At 37.5% G+C, this 8,058-nt stretch overlaps 1 long non-coding RNA gene across 1 annotated transcript; it reads right to left on the reverse strand.

Annotated features, from left to right (window-relative positions):
- LOC133744341 (uncharacterized) lies at positions 1 to 1,517 on the reverse strand. Its single transcript, XR_009863414.1, has 3 exons — positions 1,220 to 1,517; positions 492 to 612; positions 1 to 274 (listed from the first exon to the last, which is right to left on the reverse strand). It is a non-coding gene; the product is annotated as an uncharacterized LOC133744341 (long non-coding RNA).
- Between the last annotated feature and the right edge of the window lie 6,541 nt (positions 1,518 to 8,058).

An 8,058-nucleotide genomic window follows, 5' to 3' on the forward strand; every position in this document is an offset into this window, starting at 1 on the left:
TCCAAAAAACTATTTATACATATTACAATATGAAACTTTAACACTATATCATTTATCTCTGACTTTGCTGCTTTCACATACAAGTTACTTGAATTTCACCTCTTCTCATGATGAAGTTTCTCCAGCAAGATTTCCTCATGTGCTTGAAGCTCTCTTTGATTTCCTTTTCAATTTGTAGCACATTGTTTGCGTAAACACTTCTGTCCCTGACTGCTTGGTTATTTGCAACTTGTTGTATATAGTTTAGGATATATGTGCTAGCTCCACAGTCAAACTACAAAATGATAGAAGAGAAATTTAAGTGAATGTATTCATTTAGTTAAAGCTACTGACATTCAGTAAGGTAAGTAAAAGAAATCTTACAGATACAATGCTGCAAGCATATTACATATAGTAGCAAATTAACATGCTTCCTCTTTGCCATTAAGATTAATATATCTGTGTATATGATAAATGCAAATAAGAGTATTGACCCTTAGTAGTATACTGACCCTCAGTAGTATACTAGCCCCAGTAGTATACTGACCCTCAGTAGTGTACTGATCCCCAGCAGTATACTAGTCTGGCCTTCTCACGTTTGCTCACTTCAGCATTGCTTTCATTAGCTCCATCCTGCAAGTTAACCGACAACACAGAGGATAAGGGATGACAAAGTGTGCCCCAAATGCTTTGGCAATTACAACAAGAAACCTCAAACAATTAAACAACGCAAATAAATTTAACAATACCAAATGTTAAGATGAATTCCTTGTAGAACTATTAAAACAAACCCAAAAATACAGCCCTGGCCTTTTCTATAGGAAAAAAATATTATTGAGAAAAATAATGCAGCAAGAAAGCTGGGCCTAAAAAAAGGAGCAAAAAACAAGAGACAAAAACAACAATTACACTAAGAGACTAGACAGCTGCATTTCTCGAATTAAAAGCAATAAAAAGATAGCAAAAGTCCATAACAAGCTTTTCTTCTCCTCTGCTTAGTTCTAGCTTCCGAAAACGGAACATGCAGAAAAAATTAGTCAAAGAACCCCCAAGTCTTGGCATTGTTCTATCTCCCTCGCTATCACAACATGCAAACCTAATCAATCCCAAAGCCATGACTCCCCAACGCAACAAACTCCACAAATTACAAAAGAAAACAATTCTAGGGCACATAAATGCCAACACCTAAAGCTCAGATCCAACCAAAACAAACCAGATTCTCTCCTAATAGAAAATATACCTCTTCTTCAAAGTCGTTGTTGTTCTCGGTTGGCACGGCCTCGTCATCGGACCGGCGGGAGTTGTCCTCAACGGTGTCTTCGTCGGCGGAGCGAGCGATGGCCTCAAGCTCTTCCTCGTCCTTTTCGTTGTTGATCGGCTCCGCCGGATTCTAGATCTGTTGCTTTGCTTCCAGATCCTCGATTCGTTGCTTCGCCACTGGAGCCTCAATTCGTTGCTTCATCGTCGGAACCTCCCTTTGTGGCTTCGCCGCTGAAATGGAGCTTTTGATTTAGGGGAGAAATAGAGGTTTTGATTTTGGGGAGGGAGGGAGAGAGAGAGAGAGAGAGAGAGAGAGAGAGCTGATGTATCGTGATATGGTGAGTGGCAATATTCGTAATTCCATGAAATTTAACTATCCTTTATGTCTTTAGTACAAATGAACAATTACTGTAGCTAGCTGTAAATGACCGCAAGGAGACCGTGTAGTCTTTGACCCCTGCGCATGGGAAGGAAATGTAGCAAATTGTAGTTAGTGGTAATTACCTCTAATTTTTTTCCGATTATCTTTCAAAGTTCGCCCGAGATGTTCGATCAAATAGTTACAGATTTTCTTTGTTCATCTAACTGCTTCTTAGATGTCTAGCTATAGAGTATTGAGAATTTAGGGAGGGGGGGGGGGAATATTTTTTTTTAATTACTTTGGAGGGTATCTAAACAAAAAATAATTTTAATTACATTGGAGAGTATTTAAACGTAGACCCAGGGGCGGAGCCACGTTGGGGCACAATGGGTCCCGTGCCCCAGTGTGATTTGATATATATACAATCTGGTTGCACATTATAATTGAGGGCTGCCTTGTCTTGGTGGTTGAGGCAAATGCATGTGTTTTGGCTAGTCATTGGTTCGATTGCTGGTAACAGCAATGTGTTTTTTTTTTTTCCTTTTTTTTTTTACATTAATACTATAATTTCTTCTTAGCAATGTGCTAATATTTTCTTTTTTATTATTTCTTTCTTTTTTCTAACATTAATACTAGTATTTCTTCTCAGAAAAAAAAAAACATTAATAGTATTCTTTCATATAGTTACAAAGTTCAAAGATAAATTCTATTTCCATTATGAAAAATTGTCTAAAATCTAAAAATTATAAGTTTTATTAATAAAATATGTACTTTAAAAAATATATTGGCCTTTTTTAGCACAAAAATAGATATTGATATTTCCCTATTTTTATTACAATTTTGATATATTTTAAGTTTAAATTCATTTGTTTATTTTTTTTTAACTTTCGAGTGCCCCAGTTGAGATTATTTTCTGGCTCCGCCACTGCGTAGACCGAACCTAAACTATGACCAAATTTTCAAGCCTCCTTCACCGACTAACTTGAAGAGTTATAAATTCCCATTGTGTGTCTCATCCATCTAGAGACAGCTTACGCTTTGAGCTTTTAGATAAGATATTAGCCGGAGAGATTTATTTACATAAGTAGAGAGATTTAGAGAAAGAGTTCAAGTAGCTATCACAAATCCACACACGACAAGTATTTCCGGACTCCATTGATGTTGTAACTAATTCAGCAATCCAAAAGCTTTGTTAGTCTTAGATGCTTTGTCCAATTGAGAAATCTAGAACCTCCATCAAGAGCTTGAAAGTATTGAATATGCATGCCACACTAGATTCTGAATTTGGAACGTACTTACCTATCAACTTTAAATTCATGCATGATTTTATTAAGCATAGGGGCTAATCCATCGCGAAAGCAAGATTCCTTTTGCTTCAACCGTAACTTGTTGGATGACATCATTTTCACTCTACAATGATCCTTTGTCTTAATAGAAAGGGGAGGGGAAATCATTAAAAAAGTATGGTAGACAATGAAACAACGATCTCCAAAAAGATTTTGGCACTACCTTTTAATTAGTGAGATTTAATTAAGATGGTCAAAATGCAAAGGATCTCCAACAATCTCCAAAAACATTATGGCATTACCTTTCAACAAAAAATTATGGCTCTGCCCGTGTGGATACGGATTCTTTCTTTTTTGAATAAAGGGCTGATGCAGCTGCTCTGAATTCTTGATTAATGAAACTGTTGAATACAAGGGGGGACGTTGAGCCTAAACCTCTAATTACAATAAACAACTAGAATATGTCCCGAAATAATATTAGGAATCTCTACAAAATACCTGTATTCTAACAAGCACCAACTAGCAAAGAGTACTCTAATGGCTACTTCATTTGCTTTGACATAGCAGTGACATAATAGAAAGATAACTTGATATGTAACTAACGTAGCATAATTACCAATTGCACAGCTTTCCTACTATGTTGCTGCCAGAGGATAAATCTAACGACACTTAGCTTCATCCTACCACTAGGAGGTTGCAACCATTTGACAAAGTAAGGAACTCGCCACTTTTTACAAACTGTGTATAACATTTGCAAATGGTAAAGTATAACATAACTTCTTTGAATACAAACTGCTTGAACATTGTGACTTTACGTTGAATATAAATTAGTACCCTCAAATTCAATAGAATAATCAAGGCTAGGGTTTGGATTCCTTTTCCAGTGTAGTTACAATAGTAAGTGACCTGTTTGTATCACAAAAATTAAAGGTTTAATTTTGATCAAATAATACATGTAAACACACTAAGCTATCATGCATAGAAGAGATAGAAACTCAAGTAAGAGTTGCACGTAGGTATCTTGATAAGTTTGGACTGTCCTAGTGATTGAGGTAAAATCAATCAAAGGACAAATTAATAACCAAGCAAAAGGAATATATTTGACTTTAATAAATTGAGTAGTCAGATTATTTTCTATATCTGGGATTCAGACTTAGACATTGATAAGTACCTTTGGATCAAGCAATGGTACTGGAATGAAAACTATTCATATTGTAAGTTTCTGTATATACTAGACATAGATCATAGATGAGTATTAGCTAGGGTACTCCTTTTCTAGTTATGAGTATTAGGATTTTGTTTAATTAATTGAGTTAAGTATATATGCCGAGTTCTAGTTTGATTCGACCTCAATTGAAGCTTGACTAGAAGCGGTAAGCAAAATAAATAAATACAAAACAAGAAAGCGATATGCACAAATATCGATCTCGAGCACAATTAGCTATTTTAAAAGAATCAATCGTCTTAAGATGAGAACATGATGTTTGACAAAAAGATGAGAACATGATATAAATTCAAGCTGTACAGCACTGATTTACCACCATACGCATGCGTATGTATATCTATATATATAAGTAGCTAGGTTAAACGGTATTCTCCTAGTTGAGCAAAAGAAATGGCTCACATAGAGACCATGATATTAATTTCAACAACAATGATGAAGCCCAAAGCCTACCAGTCTACCACAGGAGTTGCACAACTTAAAGAACACGATACCCTAGAGGTAAAAAGTTTTTATGGAAATCTAGCTGGTTTACCATATATGAAGGTTCCTAGTGAGTGTGAGAAGACACAAAGGTCTTTCCTAGCTAGTGAAGTCTATTCATTTAACATCATTCATAAAACAAATATTCACGGGCTATAGTCGATCTGCAAAACATTAGTTAAATAAAATTTTTCACTCAGAAATTAATTAGGGATCTGCATGCAAATGCCTCTTCGTTGAGATATAAAGCTGTCTTCCTAAATATTTGGCCTGATTGAAAAAGCCTAATTAAGGATCTAAAGGTGAAGTTTATTTGGCACAAGCTCTCTATATATGGGTCAATTTGTAAGCTTCCTGTTTCCGGCTCTAGCTAAGTAGCTATGTGCTTAAAAAAGGCATGTTTGGCCGACTTGGGCATCTTAGCAATTCACTTTTATAGTTGGCAAAATACACTTTTACCCTTAACAGGTATAAGTTCACAATAGTAATAATTAACTGTTGGTTTGTGTATCTATATACTATTAATCGGAGGTTGAAATTTAGGTACTCAAAAATTTGTAACTTACATATTTTACTTGCATTTGATTACTAGTGATTTTGTTTTAGCATCCAACTCTTAAAACTTTACAAATTACTACCTCGACTCCAAGCCATAGTCACTATATTTTTTTTTAAGTGATAAATATGGCTCACAGCTCAAAATTTATTAGGTTTCAAAAATTAAAAGGGGGATCTTAAGTCTATATGAGAGCTTACAAGTGTACTAGAAAAAAGTTGTGTGCTAAGTTATGGCAAAAGAATGTAAAGGGATACAAGCATTTGTGTGTACATTGGCAGCGGAAATGAATTTCAAAACCAAATTGTTTTGGGGAGATGACATTCACACACTCATTTGGTAATTAGAAATTACTAATCACACACCCTTTTGTGTTAATTAGAACACAAAATAGTGTGTGATTAGTATTTTTTTTTGGATTAAATACTTGTTACTCCTCATACTTTTTCCTGAAAAACAGTTTGGTCCCTCGCCTTTTAAATTAAACTGAATAGTCCTTATTCTCTCTAATTCTCATATAACAAGTCCAAAATGATCCGAAATGACTATTATGCCCCTCATTTTCTATTTTTATAATTATTTTTATATTTTTCTCTATTTTTTTAATTTTTCACCCTTTTTTTTATACTCTCTCTCTCTCTTTCTCCCTCCCTCTCTCCTGGCCGCACGGTCTCTCTCTCTCTCCCTCGACCTCTCTTCTACTTCTCTTCCTCTGCCATTACCAGAGACCCCCACTTCCGGCCACCATCTCACAGCGCCACCATCACCAGTCGAATCCAAACCATTTTTATCAAAACGAAGCCTCTGAAAACTTAAAGAGAGAGACAAAGCGACGACGCAGGCACTCAGATCCAGAAGAGAGAAAGAGAGAGAAGAGCTATGGCGGACGACGAGCAACCGATCGTGACTGAGAGGCGCCGGAGCCGAGGAGTCGAGGCGTCGGCGCGGTCCAGCGATGATGTGATTGCCGAGTTTGCGCCGGACGAGGCTGATAGAGAGAGACGGAGGAGGGCACAGCTGGCGAGGAGTTTCGTTCCGATTACCGGAGTTAAGAGTGAGAGAGGCGGTGCATGTCGATGGTGAGGCTTGGGCTTGGGTCGGATTTGGGTGCTGGATCGATTGGAGGTGGCGGCGTGATGAAATGGTGGTTGGAGATGGTGTTCTCCGGTGGTTGCAGAGGGAAGAAGAAGAGAGAAGGAGCGAGAGGTCAGGGGAGAGAGAGAAGAAAGCAGAGGATGAGGTTCTCCGGTGCTGCGATCCGGAGGTGCTGGGATCCGGCGGTGGAGGCCAAGCGCTGGGTTGTGCGCGGGTGAGGCCGGTTCGGCTGGGCAGCGATGGGCTAGGCTGTGCAGAGGAGCAGCGAGGTGGTCTGCCGGTGTTGCGCTGCTGCAAGGCGCTGGGATGCAGGGTACTTGCTGGGCTGTGTGGGCTCCGGGGGGGGGGGGGGGGGGGGAAGAGAGAGAACCAGAAAAAAAAATAGAAAAAAGAGAAAAAAAGAGAGAAAATTAAAAAGAGGGAGAGAAAATTAGAGAGAGAGAATTAAAAAGAGGGAGAGAAAATAAAAAAAATAAAAAAAAATAAGAGAAAAATAATAAAAAAGAGGAAATGAGGGTATAATAGTCATTTTGGACCTGTTGTGGACCTGTTGTGTGAGAATTAGAGAGTATAAGGACTATCTAGTTTAATTTAAAAGGCGAGGGACTAAACTGTTTTTCAGGGAAAAGTTTGAGGAGTAACAAGTATTTAATCCTTTTTTTTTTTTTTGACGAAATAAAGGGTTAGTGCAGCTGCCCTCAACCCTCTATTAATGAAACTGCCGAATACAATGTGGGACATTGAGTCTAAACCCATGATTACAATAAGCATTTAGAGTACGTCCTAAAATGATATCAGGAGTCTCTACATAATACATGTATTCAAACAAGCACCAACTAGCAAATTAAGAGTGCACTACTGGCTACTCTATTTGCTTTGACATAGCGGTGACATACCGGAAAGATAACTCGATTACAACGAAGCATGGTTACCAAATGCACAGTTTTTCCACAATGTTGCCGCCGGAGAAGAAATCCGACGACACTCAGTTTCATCCTGCCACTAGGAGGATGCGACCATTTAACAATAGATCGCTGCCTCGCACTACACCAATTTTTCAATCAGACGACAGTTTTTCACTGTCGTCTGATTATACAGTTTGCTGTTGTCTATCTCAATGCCGTCTGATACATAATCAGACAATACGAAAAAACTGTCGTCTGATAAAGTTTACTACGACAGCGACTACACAATTGTCTGTTGTCTGAATACCACGAAGAACAACAGCAATAATTCCAAAAACTGTCGTCTGATAAAGTTTACTACGACAGCGACTACATAATTGTCTGTTGTCTGAATACCACGAAGAACAACAGCAATTGCAACTTAACTCTTGTGCAAAGTAATTTCAGTTGACAGATCCTAGAAGAATATGGACGTATGATTAAAATTTAGAAAACATTGATTTGTAAAAAACTGTTGTCTGAAGGAAGCTTGTACATCCGCAAAGTAATTGAATGCTATTGACTGACTTTAAACAAGACAAGAGCAAAACTATTAAAGCCATTGTGTATCATTGCTTCATACTTTTGCATCCTAAAATAAACTGTTGTCTGAGATTTTCTTGAACTACAGCTTTCTTGCTTCATGGATCCTTAAAGTCTCTTTTCAACCATATGGCCTCCCAAGATGCTGTAGTAGTTTATCAATTCATACAATTGTAGCTTTTCAATTCTCTGTGGTCTTCGTTTTCATCAGACAACAGATTTTTCTTTCTTTTTTCATCATGTTCATTTGTTAGACAATGGTTTGCTGTTGGTTTTGAATTGTCTGAGATATAAGAGAAGACATACATTCTGTACAATAGAATATAGCA

This window comes from Rosa rugosa, chromosome 1 (assembly GCF_958449725.1).
Source record: "Rosa rugosa chromosome 1, drRosRugo1.1, whole genome shotgun sequence".
In the NCBI taxonomy this organism is placed as follows: Eukaryota; Viridiplantae; Streptophyta; class Magnoliopsida; order Rosales; family Rosaceae; genus Rosa; species Rosa rugosa.